Source organism: Bactrocera oleae, chromosome 2, assembly GCF_042242935.1.
Source record: "Bactrocera oleae isolate idBacOlea1 chromosome 2, idBacOlea1, whole genome shotgun sequence".
NCBI lineage: Eukaryota > Metazoa > Arthropoda > Insecta > Diptera > Tephritidae > Bactrocera > Bactrocera oleae.
Genome location: NC_091536.1, coordinates 19,295,206 through 19,313,703, shown reverse-complemented (window position 1 = coordinate 19,313,703; position 18,498 = coordinate 19,295,206). Strand labels below are relative to the sequence as shown.

At 30.8% G+C, this 18,498-nt stretch overlaps 1 protein-coding gene across 5 annotated transcripts in view; it reads right to left on the bottom strand.

Moving 5' to 3' along the window:
• Positions 1 to 18,498, bottom strand: part of REPTOR (repressed by TOR) — a 68,871-nt gene that overhangs the window by 28,573 nt on the left and 21,800 nt on the right. Inside the window, exons 1-2 of one of the 5 annotated variants that reach the window (XM_014248037.3) lie at positions 9,609 to 9,838; positions 3,687 to 4,293 (exon numbers count right to left, since the gene is read on the bottom strand). The exons of 1 other annotated variant lie outside the window; for it this stretch is intronic. The gene's annotated coding sequence lies outside the window, so the exon portion shown is untranslated. Of the gene's footprint in view, positions 1 to 3,686; positions 4,294 to 9,608; positions 9,839 to 18,498 lie in introns of those variants that run through there. 3 more of the 5 variants (XM_070110729.1, XM_070110732.1, XM_036377838.2) reach the window with 3 other exon arrangements.

Here is an 18,498-nt window from a genome sequence, read left to right as displayed (position 1 = left end):
ATGAGTCAAACATTGTTTTATTTTCATTTGATTTAATAAATAATATACATACATATGTATGTAAGTATCATTGTAGGCAATTATCATAGCGGGTCATTGTTGTCAGAGGAAGAGATGTAAGGATGTCATAAATAGCACAACAATGATTATGAGCAGTGAAGGCTCGATCGCTTGCCATATATGTGTATATAATATTAAATAGGTATGTAAAATAAATGATTCACCCAGTAGGAAATACTTGTACAGATAATTTTGTATGGAATAGAGATTAAATAAACCAAAAAAAAAAAGTTAACTTCAGCTGCACCGAAGCTATTATACCCTTCACAGGTGCATTTTTTATAGCATAAAATACTATAAACATTTTTTCTCTTGACTTTGATTAGTCTGTTTGTATGGCAGCTATATGCTATAGTGGTCGAATCTAAACAATATATTCGGATATTGTAACGTTGCTTTGGACAATACAATCCATGCCAAATTTCTTGTAGATAGCTGGTGAAATGAATATGTTATCCATACAAGAACTTTCATTGGATCGGTGAGTTTCTATGGCACCTACATAAATATATACATATACTTATATGCTACAGTGGACCGATCTTTGCAGTGTGTTTAAAGATTGCAGCCCTGCTTTAGATTATACAATAGACCTTAGGTCGCGGTGCAAACCTCAATTTATATCTATCTAGACAATAATCCATGCCAAATTTCGTGAAGAGAATTTTTCAAATAAAAACGTTTTCCATAAGTGTTCAAAATTCCAGATCGACATCTCAAAAATTATGGAACTAATTCGCGTAAATACAGACGTACGGCCATGGCTAAGTCGACTCAGCTTGTCATGCTGGTCTCCGAATTTTTCTTTTGGATGTTACAAACTTTGTGATAGACTTAATATTCCTTGTTTAGGGTATAATAAGACACAAAACTCTCTAGCCGCATTATTAAACCTTTCAAAATAAAATACTGCAACCTTTCCCATAACAAAATTAATAACATTTAAATCCGAGCGGCTTAAAACAGTGTTAGTGGCTTAGTTTGGAGTTCAAATGTAATTTTCTTAATCAAATACAACATACATACACAAACATACAGGCACTTGGACAATAAATCGCCTAAAAGAGCCAGTTTCTGTACAACCAAAAACTTATTTTTTATTTCCTTTTGGCTTACAAGCCGCATTGGGGCGTGACTGATAGGCTCTTTTGACCCTTTTTCAATGCCGCCACTAACTGTATGAGAGTAGCAGTACTAAAAAAAAGTAATAAAAACTTTTGAAGAGGAGAAAACGAAACAAATTAAAATCAAAATAAAGAATTGCTCATTGACATGCGATGCAGTTGGTGGCGGGGCAGCAGTGAAAGCGATTATTGAAATTAAGTAAAAAAAACTGTTTTAAAAAAGCTATGAGCATACAAAGATTTCAAATTTCTATAATTTTAAAGCCGAATATGCTTTTGTACTGCTGTCACGTTAGTAATACAGCTTCTAATATTGAAAAGAGCTTCATTGACAGTAATTTCAAGTGGTTAAATATTTAGACTTTTCAATTCTATAAATAAACTATTTGTGTTTAATGATGTACGCTTTATTCTGATATACAAGTATACCTTAAAAAAAGTTGATTTTCAATTAAAGTTGTTTAAATTAATTTTAAAATATGGCATAATATTTAACTTACGTAACTTTATACTTTAAAGAGTGGAGCTTTTCAATTTGTTGCAGGTTGAAATTTTTTATTCATCTGTAAACCTAACGCATTTATTACCCATAGGGATGGCTTAATTAAGTGACAATATCCTAAAACGGAGTGATATTTCTTCTGAAACATTTAATATCAAAGTTTCAGTGCACAAGCTTTTTTGTGCGACGAGAAAGAAAATTAAATTATTTATTGCATTTGATGTAGTGGGCTTGCAGCTTAAAGACAGCAGGTCATTCTGTCACTTCATTAAAAACCAATAAAAACAAAAGCTCTCCCACAAGCGCCAATATATTTGCATTCTCTTACAAAACGCCCACTAATATACAAGTATGACACTTTTACATGCCCACACACATTCATGCATAAATAAAGAAACGTGTCCTTCGCCGACCATTTGCCACTTCCGTGAAGAGGCCAAATGACGCGCTTCTAAAAATAACCAAAGTCAAGTCAAATATTGAAAAGTAGGTGTGTATGTGTGTACGTAATCCAACACAAAACCGCTTACAGTGGATGAGCAACGGAAAACGAAAGCTTAATGGAAATAGTGGCTAAAAATAGCGTACCTTAAATCAACGAACGTAATCAAAGCACATAAGACGCTTCTACAGAAAGGATGCATGGATTTGACTACACTGTAAAGGATTTCTTTATGGTAGAAAAAATTTGTAAATGTGGGAGTGGCTATGAGTTTCCTATGCAAATACAAGAAAAAAAACGTTAACTTGGGTTGCTCCGAATCTAATTAACCTTCGTTTCCATACAAATACTGGCTTCTGATCGATTAGTCTTTATGACAGCTATAAGTATGTTATGGTAGTCCGATCTGAACGCTTTGTTTGGAGATTGTACTGTTGACTTAGTAAATAATCCATTCCAAATTTCGTGAAGATATCTCGTCAAATTAAGAAGTTTTCCTTACAAGGACTTGATTTTTATCGTACACCTTTTATGTTAGCTTTATGCTATCGTGGTCCGATATCACCGATTCCGATAAATGCGCAGCTTCTTTGGGAGAAAAGGATGAGTGCAAAATTTCAAATGGATATCTCGGAGCGACTAGTTCGTGTATATACATACAGATGAACAGAGAGACGGACTCGACTGAGCTCGTCATGCTTAACATTTCTATATATTATATATTGTATAGAGTAGGGGGAAAAATTCATGATCTAGCTACATAAAATCACGAACTAGTCACTTTAAAAGGATTTTACATGTGCATAATGTTTTTGTTTAAAACAAAAGATAATGTTTTTTTTTTTTTGAAAGTAGTATATATACAAGTATGTATTATGTATGTATTTAAAACACAAATATAATAATCGATATATTTGATTTTGGGATAAAATACAATAGAAAAATTTTATTTATTGTAAATGTTTTGATAATTACTGGTTTATAACTCCGTCGTCTAGTAATAACAAATTGTACCGATTGAATATCCGCTCATTGCTTTAACCGAAAAATTTTTGTATATCGATATATTTATATTTTCCAGAAAATTTAACTATATATTAGATAGTTTTTTATCGAAGTTTGTATTAGATATTCGATGTTATTTTAGATTAATTAGTTAGTTTATTAATTTTTATTTAATAAAAGTTTAACCGAATTCTGATCTTGCATACCATCTAATTCTAAGAACATCGGGTGACTTTTTATGGAAATGAATAAATTTATTGAGTAATGATTCGATGAATATTGACCATGTATAATTAACAAACAAAAGCTAATTTTTGCGCTAACTCTCACAGATCGATAACATGATTCTATAACCAAATAGGAAATAAAGAACCTAAGCTCTCCAGGTCAATTAACTCAAACTGAACTGATTTTCAAATACAATTGAGAAGTTTACAAACTCTGAAATAAAATTAAAATATATTGTATATCGAAATTAGCAGCATATAATATATGTCTGTGATCATAATATAATATCAGATAGGTGCAAGAAAATTCATTCAAAGCCGTTTACCTTTTTCCCCAAAAATTGGTTCAATTCGAATAAAAAGCCACGCTGGTCAGGCTTGCAGGCCTGTTGGTCTCGCTCTCATATAGACCACGCCCTGCCTTGCCGCCGCTACTGCAAATCTTGTGCTCGAATAACGCGGTCAAATTGAAATTTCTGGATCTATGAAATGAAGTCACGCAAAAATGTGTGCGATTTTCGCGGCGAACACAAAAAATCACTTATCGTCTGCTGTTTTGCGTTGCTTTTAGTGTCGGCTAAAGAATTAAGTAATGAGAGGATGGGTAGAAATGTTGTTTGTTGTGTGCTCAAGCCGGTTCGCTGCCGGTTTTTCGTTGAATTTGTTTTTATTTTGGTAGTTTTTATTACTATTTTAAGCGACGTTTATAGTTTCGACTGTTTGTTAAACATTTCCTTGTTTTTCTCTACACTCTTTCATGCACTTTTTCATATAAAGTGCGCTCAACCCAACAGTGTTGTTTTGAACTTTTTTGTTTTTTTTATGTATTATATATTTTATACTTTTATTCCACTTTTTATTGGAATCAGCTATTTTCAAACACTTTGTATTTTATCTGTAAGTTGCTTTTATAAATTTTTCTGTTAAAAGCTGCTATTAAACACAAAAAAACAATAAGTAAATTTGATATAATTTATGAAATTAGGCTATTAAACGCCACCGAATGTATGTCACGCATAATTGCTTGGTTAGTTTTCTCTACTTCTCTTTTGCTTGAAAATTTCGTTAATCTTTGCAGTTCATTTTCTAGTTTGCCACCTATGGTATTTGAACTTATTATTAAAACTATGCACATACAAGCACACGCGTTTTGAAGTGGACAGGGCATAAAAAGTGTAACTAACATATGTATATGTGTGTGTGTATATTTAAGCAAATGCTACTCTTCACCCGAAATTACTGCGAAATCGAAATTTCTGCTTGTATACCTCACACATACATAAATATGCTTACTAACAGAGCCATACGAGTATATATATGTATATATGTAAAGCTTATGAATGTATATATATATATTTATATATATATATGATGAGATGATATACATATTTGATTATACATATGTGATAACATAATTTGCCTAACGAGCAAAAACCCAACCTCAAATAAAAATGGCTTATCAGAATTGGGTATATTCAATTCACGTTTTGGCTCTGCCTTAGTTGCCTAATTCGTTTGAAATCATTTGTAAGTTTTATATTTAAATTGTTTTTTATAAGCAATCGACGCTTTTATGAACGCTTGCCTATAAACACACACAAAATTACTGTATTTAAAAAATTCTTTCATTATTTTAACAATATATATTTATTCCCTTGTGTAACTTAACATTTTTAGTGCATATGTATGTAGGTATTCAGTAGTTCGCAAATACTTTTTTTCTAGTTTTTTAATTTTTACTTTGAATTTAAGTTAATTGAACTTACTTTATTATTTTAAGATATTGAAATTTTTTTGTTTAGTTAATTTGGTTTATATATTAATTATAATCTTTTATTAAGTTCATAAATTTGTTTTTTTTTAATAATGCAGTTGGTCTATTTAAATTAATTAATAATTTTTTATATTTGTTTAAATTATTGCTTTTTGCTTTATTTCGCTTTTTTATATTAATATACTGATCACATTTTAAGTTGTAAGAACTTTTACTTTAAATTTTACATAATGTTTCTAAAAATATACAATAGTATTACACTTATATATTTTTGGTGCACAATTTAATTTTTAAATTATTTTACTTTATTCTCTTAATTTGCTAAAAATTACTTTAATTTAGTGATAATTTTTGTTCAATATTTCTATTTATAATTTTTAATAGTAAAAAAAATTAAAAATATTCAACATTTATTTATTTAAAATTTTTTCTACTTTTTTCTTTTTCGGTTAATTTTTTTATTTAATCTTGATTCAACTAATTTGTATATTGAAAATTACCTACTTTTAAAAATTTTACTACTTTCTTTTGTACTACATCTTTTAAATATTTTAAAAGTTATATAAATTAAAAAAAAAATTATAATTGTAAAAATAAAATATATAAATACTTTCTTTAAATAATAATAAATATAATTTATAAAACCTAAACAGCTGATTATATGTTATGTTATTTCGTAAGCTTCTGCGTGTTACAGATTTGTGTCTTTCAAGTAATATTTTTTTCTTGTTCAGAGTAATTTCATTTTAATTATTCGTTTAACGTATATTAAGTTTGCCACGATGTTTGTAACACCCAGCAGAAAACGTCGGAGACCCTGTAAAATATATATATCTAAATGATCAGCATAACGAGCTGAGTCTATTGAGCCATGTCCACGTCTATACGCGAACTAGTCTCTCAGTTTTTGAGATATCGATTTGAAATTTTGAACACGTTCTTTTCTCCCCAGAAAGCTGCTTAGTCTTCGTAATATTGACGGTCGGACCACTCTAGCATATAGCTGCCATACAAACTCAACAATCGGAATCAATTGCTTGTATGGAAAACTTTTTCATTTGACCAGTTATCGACAAGAAATTTGGCATGTATTATTGTCTAAAACGAAGGTGCAACCTCAAAAGAAATAGTACAGATCGGATCACTATGGCATCGGGCTGCCATACAAACTGGTCGATCAAAATCAAGTTCTTGTAAGGAACCTTGTGCATTTGTGAAGGACATTATAGCTTCGGTACAAACGAAATTAACGCCTTTTATATAATTTGATTTTATACAATTATATTACATATTTAATTAATTCACTCTCCTTTAAATAAAATTTTAGCTAATTTAGTGAACATTAAGCGTGAAATTAATTAAATAGCATGCACCATCCAAAATGTTCGAAACTCTCCTGTGTCAACGCTATACACTCAGCACGTCCACAACGGAAATTATGTAAATACAAATGTAACAAAGTCGAAATGTGTTAAGCTGGCAGTGACGTCATTGCCTATGCAAATTGTCGATAATCTAAATCTAAATTATGCATTCCATTCCCTTCAAATCACATGTTACAATTATGCGTATTATATACATATACTTTTGAGTGTTAATTTTTTCTGCACTTCGTTAATTAGCAAGTATTTATATTGTTATTGCTTTTGCCCTTTTCGTCCTACTTCTTTGCTCTAAAATAATTCACGCACTTTCATGAGCGCGTGTGGTTTCATAATACACCTACAGTGTTCAAATATCGCTTAATAAATTTAAAGTGAGAATGATTTTAATTTCTTCACCACTAATTAAATATAAGCCAAATAAAATTTGTTGGAAATTGCTGTTGCACTTAAGTGCCGTATTTAAATCGAAATTTAAAAGTTTTTCAATTTGAAAATTTTTTGGAATGTTGATTGCAATACTGAAATCAAGTATTGAATGCAAATTTTTTTAGGGTTTTAAATTGGTATTTATAAAATACATAAATAATTTTTTGAAAGTTTGAAATTAATTATTTAGTATTTTTGAGTTTTAAAAAGTATTTAAATTAAAAAGAATTACAACGATTTTTAAAAAAAATTTTATAATTTAATTTTTGAAAGTTTGAAATTAATTATTTAGTATTTTTGAGTTTTAAAACGGATTTAAATTAAAAAGAATTACAACGATTTTTAAAAAAATTTTTATAATTTAATTTTTGAAAGCTTGACACTAATTATTTAATATTTTTGAGTTTTAAAAAGTATTTAAATTAAAAAGAATTACGATTTAAAAAAAAAAAAATTTAATAATTGAAAAACATATTTTTAACGTAATTTCATAACACTAAAACTAAATATATAGCATATTAATTAATTCTGTTAATTGGTATTCACTCATGAATATTTAATTTAAAAAAAAATTAATTTAATTAACTATTATTAAATTCGTAAAAATATTAATTGTATGGAACATTTTTTTTTTGTGGAATATTAGTAAAAACTTATTAGATTTGTATTAGCTTATTATATTTTTATTACTAGTTAATTTAATAATAACTTTTATATTCAAAATAAATTTTTTTTTTTAATTTTTATTTATAATTTTGGAAATGAAATATTATGCTCGCATATTTGTTATATTATATATATATATATACAGATATTACTTTCATAACCTGCACAGGATATATTAAGGTCCATGAAGTGTGTAACATCTTGAATGAAATGTCGGATACCCTACAATGTAGTACTATAACATATGTATGTAGGAATGATCAACGTACACTCGTTTGTCTATATATATGCGAACTAGTCCCTTAGTTTTTGAGATATCGATCTGATGTTTTGCACACACTCTCTTCTTTAAAAGAAGCTGCTCAGTTGTCTGAACCATCGATACTGGACTACAATAGCCTATAGCTCCCATACAAACTGTGCGATCCAAATCAAGTTCTTGTATGGAAAACTTTTGTATTTGTGAAGCGTATTAAAGCTTCGGTACAACCGAAGTTAACGTTTTTTGCTCTTGTTTTAAACTTGATTTAACACAAATTTTTAAAATTTTTATTATTTTGTATGTTCGTTATTTGCATTTTTAATTACTATTAGAATTTATTTAATTTGTTTTCTGTTATTATTTTTTATTTTTTAACATTATTATTTTTAAAATATTTTTGTATGTTATACAATATTATGCTAATTTTTTTGCTTCTCAACATAGTTTCATAATTTACTATTATTTTTATTTATATTGCAACAGATTCTTAAAATTTTTATTTTATGGTTTCATTTACATTTGTTCAAACTCTTCCAACCTCTGTAACTTTATGTTTATTTTTTTCTAACTCAACACACGAAAAACACCTAAAATAATTTAGAATATAATGTTGTCATGTTTGCTCGATTTCTTCTACCTTTTCAGCACAATTTCGCAAATTCTAAAGTGCTTTCAGCATACGCGCGGCCTAGCTAAATGCTGAACTGAGATGCCGAGCAGAGCAAATGAATGAATACCATAAATGAATGAGCGGCGAAAGACTCTGCTGACTGCCTAATGGACTGATATTGAAATGTATGAATGTCTTGCCCCGTGAACTGCCTAAGCGACCCACCACAAATCGCTTATATTATTTATGTATATACATACAAACAGTTCTATATAAAAATATGTATATATATTTGTACGTATGTTTGTATATATTTTGCTATTGTTGTGAAATCATTTCATTTCGCGTGGTTCTTATTGCTCGAGTCATTTGTTCTATAATATAGATATTTTTATAAATGTTTATATAGTACGAGTAGATATGCATGCATGTATGTGTGTACAGATGTGTCTGTGTTTTTATTTTGCTACTTTTAATATTGTAATTGTGTTTTTTGTATTGTTGTATTTTGCAGCAGTAATCAGCAGCATTTTCATACATACACATGCATTCAAATATATATTTGTATATATGTATGTATTTAAGCACAGATATTTATACTGATTACGCCTCACGTTGTATTTGCACTTGTAATTCGTGCATACTTCGCTTAGTATTATTATTTTTTTTATTCTGTTATTATTACTTTTATATTTGTTGTTGTTGTCACTGCTGTTGCACAATGCTCATTGCATATAATATTATATTATATTATATTACTTATTCTACACAATTCAATTTTCTTTGTTTCAATTATTTTGAGATAGTTTTTTTCTAAAACCTTTTTAATCACACACAGACACAGACACACGCACACACACAAACACAAATGTCAAGTTTAATAACAAAACTCACTCACAGCTGTTTTTTGTATACATACACTACTATATTTACTTATACATATATGTATGTAAGCAAGTTACTGCGAGTAGTTATTATCGTTGCAAAAGTGCAAAAAACTTGCTGACTTGTTCTTTTTGTATTATTGTATTTTTAATTAAGATCGACTTTTTTCTTCTGTACAATATGCCTGCACAAAATCAAACGAAATCAATCGAAAATCTTTCGAAATTTACATATACATACATATATATATATTTATGGGCTCTTTTTGCAATCGAATTTCTAAGTGTTTGTTGTTTTCTCACACACTTTATTGTTAAACAATTAGTTATATTTATGTACCACACATTTACACACACGTGTGTGTGGGTATATAGTATAAGCTTTTCTTTTGTAATTTGGTTTAATTTGCGCGCGACCGCGTTTTAACGCGTTCAACTTCGACAAACGTTCTTGACCGATTGATAAAAGACTTTGGTCGCACCACTCCAACAGGCCCGAGTTCGCTTTGACGGCAGCGGCTCCCACACTCGCGCTCACACGACGACGAACACTTTACTCTCGCAGTGGGGCACTCACCCTCGCTTTTACTCTCATTCTTCGTGTGCTCCACATAACGTGCTTGTATGGATCTACTTTGCTCTTTTCGACTAGTTGTTTTTGAAATAATACAGTAAGTGGGCATAAAAATTGTATAGCTGAATGTTAAGAATGTGGTTTGATTAAAAATCTATTAATAGTGTGGCTTGGCTAGAATTTATTGAAAGTTGTGAAGAAAAATTGATCAACGATGAGTATTTTCCGGTTGGCAGGATTTTCAAAGGCTTAGACGGCAACTTGAACAGAGAGAAAATATTAAGCATATAGTACCATGCCATTATATATGTATTTTAATAAAAATCTTTTAAATAAGTCCTTTTGCAGTGATAAGTGTGGAAGGGTCCATTCACTTTTCCATATACAGTTTATAGACTTTGCCAGGCATGACAATTTGTTACACCAACTCATTGCGATTGGCACGGAGGGGATATTTGAATTTTGGGAATAAAAAAGTTAACTCAAACATGATTTTGTTGAAAAAGTTGCTATTTCTCTGCTATTTCACTAAAGTAAACGTGACCGCTTTCGTGTTTAACTTTCTCCATTACGTTGACAGACATGATTAGAGGGGACATCTGTAACAAGCACTTATGATACACTTATGATCCTCAAAGAATACTTTAGGCAACCAAACACTTGATTTCTAGAGGTATTATAACTAATAAAACTACTTTATCTACATTTTCCACGCTACCGAGGAAAACAAATTTCACTAATATAATTGGAACACTAAAGTTGCCATTATTACGGAATAATTTCCCTCGACCGTATACTGTATTTACCACTCGTCATTCACCGGAAACACTCTTAATATAATATTGAAAGCTTTATCAACGACTGCGGGTGACAACGCTCTCATCTTTCAGTTATTTGTGCACATTCTCATTTACACATATTTCGCTCCCTTCTCTGTCGTCTTTCTGACACACTAACACATATGCGTATCATTATTTGCTCAACGTGCGATTTGTTAGTGTGGCAGAGTCGTTAGATTCCGCGCCTATCTTCACCCTTCACTTGTTTACACATTCGTCTTTGCCTCTTTTATTTTGCTTAACACATTTATTTGCTCGTCTTTGTTTTTATTTTAACATATTTGCGATTGCTTTTCGCATCTGCTCCATTGGCGTTCAGCTGTTTGCTTTGTTGTGCGCGTGCTTGTACTTTTGGCTCCCAATCACCACCGCCCCCTTACGAAAGCTAAATATTATACTTGCACACAGACGCATTCTTTGCGGCTTCGCTTTGCACTCAGCATCGGTTCTTTATTTCCTTTGTTCAACAGCGTAAAGTTCTTTCGTCAGCTTTCTTACAAATGTATAATAAAAACCGCGAGCAAGTATCTCATAGTTACACAAATACGAGTGGATACGAATGTAGTTGCTCGTTTTTACTCATTTGTTTTATTATATATAATATATTTCGCATTTTTTTTTCTTTTTCGTTTTGACGTCTCGTTTCTCAACAGAATTTCCACAATTACCATGCTTTTTATTTCTAATAATTCTTTTCCTAATCTTTTCTTTCTTAGGAATAAAATAATATATTATTTTAAATTTCCTCAGTTTTATTTATACACACATACATGCAACCAATTCGGGAAATACTCTTCCACGAAGACGAAGCGTTGGCATTATAACTTTTGCCCCCAAAGGTTTGCTTTGTTCCCCTTGAGGTTGTTGTGGAAAAATTGACGTTAACCACGAGGAAAGGCACAGTGGGCGTGACAGCTAATATTATGAAACTTGTATTCGTACTCCTACTTTTATCAAAAAAAAAAAAACTTCCAAATCTGGCTCACATTTTCCGGTTCTGTTCTGAACGTTTGGTCGTCTGAATTTGATTGAGCGAAACAAATAAGCTAATCGGTAGAAGTGCCATATTATAATATGATGCTCCGACTAAAAACTCTCTATTAGTAAAGATAACGACCTTTTTTAAGTAGGGCGAAGCATTGAAAGCCGAAGTTCGAAACTTTAATCCGCTAAACATAATCTACTTCCAATTAAGATTCTCGCACAGAACCACTTATTAAGTATTATTTCCGCTGATCTTCCCTATAACGCGTGCTATGGCACTATGTCCATGAAATCTTGCTTTACTTTCTCACTATAAACGCTGTTGAATCTTACTAATTTGAGATTTCGATTTTTCACAAACTTCAATTTCAATTTCATTTTCCAATAAACCAACTTTTGCAGGTTTTACCACATTTTAATTGATTTTTGACAATTCCAACACCTCGCATTTCCTTAAAAGCGAATAAACTTACAAGTCTCTGAGAAATGGATGAATTGTATGCAAACCTTTCTTAGGTCAGAGATAAATTAAGAGATTTAAGCTGGCTTCTTAAAGGCCTAACACTACTAGACGGTTTTCTTTTAAATTGTTAGTATCTCTATATGTTTTCAAAGTGAAGTGAAAGTGAAGTTATTAAATTCCATTTTAAAAACTTTTTTCTTAGAGTCAAGAGAGTTTTTGCGGCCTCCGTTTTGACTGAAAATTATTGTAACTTCCGAAAAATCCTCACAATTCAATTGTAAATCAAAATGTTTAAATATATTTTTATATAACTGTATACATTTTTTTTTTGCTTCCATTTTAAGCATTTAGTTTCACTGTGCAACTGACGCACCACCGCCGCTTGTTGGTGGGTGACTTTGTAGCTTGTAATTCGAAAATTCTTGCTAGTTTGGTCATTCACTTCTTTTTGGGGGTGGAAATTTTACATTGTGCATACATATTATAATACATCGGCGTATATTTTATATATGTTTGTATATGCATAATATATATTTATATGTGTACAGTATATGAGTTTTGTAGGTTTTATTTCATTTTTACATATAAATTTTAAATATTTCATATTAATGTGAAATTTCGTCGCTATGTATACTTATGTAATTTCATATGTAAGTACATATGTAAGTGTATGAAACAATATTTACCGAATTCACTTGTTATGCCTTCCACCGATTTCTCGCTACTTTTGCCATACTAAAATGGTAGATTCTATCTGTTTCTATGTGTGTGTGCTTGAGACTTTAGCTTTTGCATACATTCCATCATTATCAAGTACAGTCCATAAATACAACAAAGTATTGTAATTTCATTTTGCGGTTTGACGTTTCTTGGCATTACTATTCGTACCTAATACTGATATATATATTTTTGCTTAGTTTCTGTTTTGCTGACGAGTTTTGTGATTTGTTTTCATACTTTTCCTTTCAAATACATACATAATATAAACATATGTATATAGTATATTTCCATAGTGATTCCCACACTTTCGGTTATGTTTTTGTTATGGTTACTTTAGTATTTTTATCTCATACTTTTCACATCTTGTTTGCTAATTTAATGATGTTTACATATGCTGAGGCTTTGCAATTAATGATAAAGAGGCGTTCCAGGAAAATATTGTTCCTACTCACAAATTAATATTTGAAATTACACTCCGCCTCATCAGATTAGCGCCCCCTAAGCATGTTTGGTTGATGTCAGATATTATGCATAATATTTGAGCTAGAGCTATACAATTTTTTTCTAACATACTTTAGCCAATTTGCCATTAAAAATGAGCTACAGAGTGACACAATACGATTCAATATAATATTTTATTGTATTAAAAAACTAAACAATATAAAAATAACCGAACAAAAATTGAATCACCGGAATAGCGCCCCGTGGTTAACTTTATTTTTTTACAGTTTATTTAATCAAAAAAGTGAAACCTAACATTTTTAATTTTAAACTAGAATGTTTTTAAAAGAAATTAATAATGGGTGGTTCCATTTTTTTTTTGACAAGAACTTTACAAACTCTATTTAGGAGAAAATCATAATAATTTTTTAATAAAATCGAATATAATCGTTGACCAAGCCAGTTTTATGCCGTCGATTTGTTCCTCTTTGCTGGTATATTGTTTATCACCCTCGTACATCTTTCTAACCAACCACACCCAGACGTTGTGGGACCTGGGGATTATGGTGGCCACTCCAGAACATCGACATTTTGGCTTTGTATTCAAGTTTTTACAGACCGAGCGCTGTTATGGCGCATTATCGTGCTGAAAACGCCAATGCAGATTGCCAAATATATTTAAAAAAAAAATAAAGGAAATGCGAAACGTAAATCCTTCATAGATTCAATCATTTTGCGTTCGGTAAAGTGTTTCCAAATCATTTGAAGTTTCTTTCACAAATTTTTGAAAGCTTACAATTAATAGAATAGTGAATATTTGGGTTTACTTTTAGTCTAAAATTTATTTATGTAAGTCCTTGGCAGAGTCTTAATTTAGTCAATTAACAGTTAAATTGTATTGATTGCTATGTGTACAGCACACTTATTTTTTTGAAAGAAATTATATTTTTGTCGTTAACGAAAAATTAAGTCTATGCATATCTTATTGTACCATATATCGAGCGTCTACCAATAGGGGTGACGTGATTTTGACAGCTCGTCGCGGCCATGTTTGTTTATGGATTTATGTCAAATTTTGACAGAGTGTTAAGTAAGGATTGGCGTTTTATCTTGTTACGTTTCAGTTTGGTACAGCGCTTGATAATTGTCCAAGACTATTACGCAAATTCACATTCTCGAAGAAATTTCACGTTCTTTACAACAATTTTTAACGAACTTTATTCGAGGTAATTTCAAAAGCTTAAAGTGGTCTAGAGTATCTGTAAAACATAATCAAGCTATATATGAACCTTTTCTATGAACTAGCATTAATGCAAGACTACAGTGGCTTAAAAGCATTGAAAATATTAAATTATACTGTTCTCGAAGCCGGAATTTAATAAAAATGTACCCAATTGGTAAACATTTTTGTATATTAAAAAAACTCTATCATGTCTATACTTACTTTTCGTTATAAATCATTGATTATAATCAATAATTATTGTGAAAACGGACTTGTCATTCGCGTTGCTCTCCGCAACACTCACCATCGCCATTTGACGTAATTTGTTTGTTTACATTTTCAGGTGTATGCAAATGTCAACTTTTATTATGAAATACACGAATGCGGTCGCACCTTTTCATAAACAACAACACTTCATGCTTGCACGCCTTCCTTTCTATCAACAAATACACATACACACAAAGTAGTTGTTTTTGCAATCACGACAACAAATTCATTAATTTACGTTCGATTCTCACTTTTGTGTTTAAAAGAATTTTTTCATTATTTTTGCAATGGATAATAATGTTTGCAAATTTCCGAGAATCGCAAGAAAACAAGAAATAATGAAAGCTATATGCATAATATAGGTATACTTATGGTAAATAAAAAATAAAATAAACAAGTAAGGAAGGGCTAAGTTCGGATGTAACCGAACATTTTATACTCTCGCAAAGTCAAATAGTATACTCGTTTGAGATTTCTTTGTGGATTGACTGATATTTTCGGTAGAAGGTCAACTATAGGCACTGGGGTCCACATATTTAGTACTTAGGGGCTTAAACAGTTTTGGTTCGATTTAGACAATTTTTGGTCACAAGGTGGCATACTTTAAACGTATTATTCACGCAAAGTTCTACCCCGATATAATCATTGTTGATATGCATAGTGGAAAGTGAAACAATCAGATGGAATTTAAAATAGTGTTATATGGGAAGTAGGCGTGGTTGTAGTCCGATTTCGCCCAATTTCGCACTAGGTCATAGAAACATGAAAAGAACGTTACGCACCGAATTTGGTTGAAATCGGTTAAGCAGATCTCAAGATATGGGTTTTCACCTAAAAGTGGGCTGTGCCACGCCCACTGTCTAATTTTGAACGCGGTTCCTATAGAGTCATCTCATACCATCCCAGAGATAAAATTTAATGTCTCTGGCGTGTTTAGTGCTTGATTTATCGCGCTTTTAGTAATTTTTAACAGTACCGTTATATGGGGAGTGGGCGGGCTTGTCACCCGATTTCGCCCATTTTCACACCGTCAATAGAGGCTCTAAGTACGGGCGGGACCACGTCCACTTAAAAAAAAAACTTCTAACTGCAGATGCCCCTCCATAATGTGATCCTGTGTACCAAATAACAGTCTTGTATCTTATTGCGGAGCTTAGTTATGGCAATTTATTTGTTTTTGATTAATGGCGTTTCGTGGGCGTGGCAGTGGTCCGATTATGCCCATCTGCAATACCAACCGTCTAAAGGTACCAAGAAACATGTCTACCAAGTTTCATAAAGATATCTCAATTTTTACTCAAGTTAGAGCTTGCACGGACGGACGGACGGACGGACGGACAGACAGTCACCTGGATTTCAACTCGTCTCTTCATCCTGATCATTTATATATATATAACCCTATATCTAACTCGATTAGTTTTAGGTGATACAAACAGCCGTTAGGTGAACAAAACTATTATACTCTGTAGCAACAGGTTGCGAGAGTATAAAAATTGAGTGTGTGTTGCAAGCTGAAACATTTGCTCACTCTTTAAGCACTTGCACTTATGCGCCGGTTCTAATGACACCATTAAGCTCTTAACTGTAAAATTATTGGAATTTGTTTTCGAGCAAATCACTTGTCTTTTGTGAATCCCCTATCAGAGTGCATTATAGACACATATTTATACATGTAATTAATGTTTGTGTTTCCCATAACCGTGTGTATTTGTATTTTTCGATTTCTAAATATAACTTCGAAGGCATATGTGTTTCACTTTAAGCATCGCGTGACAGAAAACAGCCGGCGATTGTGTTGAAATGAACGGCGCCGAGCCTACATGCTGTCAGACGATTTGGCAGCCCATTGGTTGGTCAGATGGGCATATAAACATATATACTCACGGGAAACTTTTTTGCGACAATGTTTTTAACTTCGGCATCGTACTGAATATTTACATTATCAAGAATTTTTAAGGTTAGGTGTACCCAACAAATGTTTCAGATGGTTACCAAAATCTAGACAAGCATATAAATCTGAGTTATTTTACCTAGAGACTGTGTAAATCTATCTACAAGTATCTATGATGACCAACATTAAGCTTGACATTTTATCAAAAATTAATTTAAGTCAATTACACTTCAAATGAAATAATTAGTTGAATTTGGTCGTCATATTATCATATTTGTTTCATTAATAAACTTTCAAAGCTAACCAAACATATCCAATACGTTCGCATGTAGAATATGAATTACAATCAATTAATTCTATTATATTCAATTAGACATTATTGGCGCAATTATGTGTTTAATTGAGCTCAGTTAGTATCATAATTGAGAAAAACAGTATAATAAAATTAATTTATTTTTCCTTAATGAATCTTTGAAATTATACATTTTTAATAAGCGCACTTCCAGATTGCAAGTATCATTCAAATATCGATACGCTTCACAATTACCAAGGATTTTGTTTGCCCATTCTTAATAGCTGCCATAGTTTAGACGAAATTTAACTCGGAATAAGTTCTATCATGCCAATAATATAATTTTATATTTATAATAAAATATTTTTACTAAATGGAAGGTTTCTAGAAGATGGACTTAAGTACGCTCGGATCAAAAATTCGTTTAATCAGTTGCCAACTTTCAAAATTGAATCATGAAGTTACTATTCCACATCGATACAAATATAAATATAAAATTTAAGGTAATTGTGAAAACTAAGATGTATATTTTTTGGAAGAGCGTTTCCAACTATTCAAAAAAAATTTAAATCCGGTAAATTAAAGTTGCCGCCCATATATAATGTAAGGCAAACTACCTTCCAAGCTCTGTTGTCTCTGTCAATAATAAAAAAGTTAACAGAACTCATCTGTAGCTATTAGATGCTTAGTAAGATTTTTTTTTTTTTTGCAAAATATAGTCATTTATTCCTCTACGAATACATGCTATGTGCATATGCTCAGTACTTATTAATTAATTTTCTTATTAATTCTTTTTATAGAGTTCACAAAGTTTCTCATGAATCATCTTAATTTCATCATATTCATTATTAAGGCATCATAAATTGCATGTGTCAAAAAAATTTATGTCAGAATAATTTTAACAATTCTAAGGCAACCTTTAGCGGAACACTAGTTCGATATTTTAGAAACTCATTACTTTGTTTGGTTACCTTAGACATACAACTACCGATATATTGATTACCCTAATGTAAATAAATATGTGCACATACGAGTATGAGGTAAATACTTATAATTTTATAAATATTTATAATTTAATGAGACATTAAAATTTAAAGGACAATATTATGTAATTAGAGCGGATATGAAATAATTTCATTTTTTTCCATTGCTTAATAATTTCTTAAACATAAAAACATAACATGAGCTTGAAATAAAAATAAATTAATTATTGCATGCGATTTATTATTATTATTTTAATCTAATTCCACTCCCATCTCCCGTGAAATATAAATTATGCTATGGCATTCTCGCATGCGATTTCATTTGGAAATTTGAGTTATTTTAGGTACATATGTATAAATATTGTAGGGAATTTATGTGTATGATATATCATCGTAAAAATAAAATAGCTATTACGTGCCATATTTTTTTTTTTTTTTTTTTGAAATCTAATGCA